The 1,973-nt window shown below is 46.3% G+C and overlaps 1 pseudogene; it reads left to right on the top strand.

Moving 5' to 3' along the window:
• Positions 1-650: 650 nt before the first annotated feature.
• On the top strand, positions 651-1,395 carry LOC127196376 (40S ribosomal protein S3-like; annotated as a pseudogene).
• The last annotated feature ends 578 nt before the right edge of the window (positions 1,396-1,973 follow it).

Raw genomic sequence — 1,973 nt, forward strand, 5'->3', positions numbered from 1 at the left:
CAATTTTTTTTTTTAGCATAGATAAGAATTCATACTCTCATTTCATTGGGCGGAAACTCCATTTCGCTATGGCAGTCTCAAAGACTGCCTGCTCAAGATGGCTCCATCAGCCCAGGTTTGTGGTATCTTCTTGCCCCAGTGATTCCAGCACTCCACAAAGACTGAGGAAAAATAGGAGGCTGAGGAAACAAAGAATAGAGCTGCCTGCCTCTGGCCTGCTGGATTCTTTCTGGAAAGCGACTGTGGTGGGAGAAAATGCAGTTTCAAAAGGGTGGTGAAGACAGACCCTGAGGCAGAGGATCAGAATGCAATGTCTGAAGATGGTGGCTGGCGGGGCTTTCTTGGTATTAAAAAGCAAAATGAAGGCTGCTGCACTGAATTCATGGGTCAGGCCCCTAAAGGAGGCCTAACGTTCTTATAGCCAGGAATCAAGCATCTCCCTGTACTGAACCTGTACAGTATATACTTTGTCCAGTGTGGCCTAGAGAAGCCAAAAGGTTAGACATCCCCGTTGGGATATTTCTTATACTACTACGAACCAGGTTAAGATCCAAACACATGTTAAAACCTGATTCTAGTGAGGAGCCATAATGAGAAAATCAGCATTTTAGAAGACGATGAAGAAAGGTCCTTTCCTTTTGGCAGTGTGTGGTGGCAAGATGGCGGTACAGATTTCCAAGAAGAGGAAGGTTGTGGCTGACAGCATTTTCAAAGCTGAACTGAATGAGTTTCTCACTCCTCGGGAGCTGCCTAAAATGGCTACTCTGGAGTTGAAATCCGAGTTACATCAACCAGAATGGAAATCATTATTTTAGCCACCAGAACACAGAATGTTCGTGGAAAGAAGGGTCATCAGACCAGAGTTGACTGCAGTGGTCCAGAAGAGGTTCGGCTTCCCCGAGAGCAGCGTAGAACTTTACGCAGAATATGTGGCCACAAGAGGTGTGTGTGTTGTTGCTCAGGCAGACTCTCTATGATGTAAGCTCCTGGGAGGGCTTGCTGTGTGCGGGACCGCTATGGTGTACTTCGGTTCACTGTGGAGAGTGGGGGGTCCAAGGGCTGCCAGATTGTGGTGTCTGGAAAGCTCCAAGGACAGAGGGCCGAGTCCATGAAGTTTGTGGATGGTCTGGTGATTTACAGTGGAGACCCTGTTACCCACTATGTGTTGACACTGCCACGTGCCATGTGCTCCTCAGATAGGGTATGCTGGGCATCCAAGTGAAGATCATGCTGCCCTGGGACCCAAATAGTAAGACTGGCCCCAAGAAGCCTCTGCCTGACCATGTGAGCATCGTGGAAGCTAAAGATGAACTCATGCCCACCACTCCCATCGCATAACAGAAAGGGAAGGAGCCAGAGCCACCTGCCACGCCCCAGCCAATGCATACCGCATAACAAGGTCTTGGCAACTGCATTTTGAGGGTGGGTGCTGCCCTATAAAAATGCTTAATAAAATTTTGCACAAAGGAAAAAGAGATGAAGAAAGACATAGACAAAGAAAAGTAGTTTAATAATATAAAGTTCCCTCTGCGTGAACTCACAAAGCTAACTTTTAAACAGAGAAAGAAAGCTAACAGCCAGAAGCGCAGATCATAAATTAGCAGGAGTTTCTTATTCCGGTCCACGCATTTCCTATTCTAGCCTTTTACCAACGTCACACTCTCTTCATTATACGATTTTCCATATGTTTACCAGGGAGGAAAAGTCTCCACTTTCTTACTATTCTTCAAAATTGCCTTATTTTTGGCCTTTCCTAGTTCCATCCTAGTTATAAGATGAGCTGGCCACATTAAAGAGAAGGCTGAGATGTTTACTGTCATAGAAAGAAATGCTGGCCGAGGTGGTGCATGCCTTTAGTCCCAGCACTCGGGAGAAAGAGGCAGATAAATATCTGAGTTTGAGGCCAGCCTGGTCTACAGAGTAAGTCCAGGACAGCCAAGGTTACACAGAGAAATCCTGTCTCAAGAAAAGAA

Source organism: Acomys russatus, chromosome 12, assembly GCF_903995435.1.
Source record: "Acomys russatus chromosome 12, mAcoRus1.1, whole genome shotgun sequence".
NCBI lineage: Eukaryota > Metazoa > Chordata > Mammalia > Rodentia > Muridae > Acomys > Acomys russatus.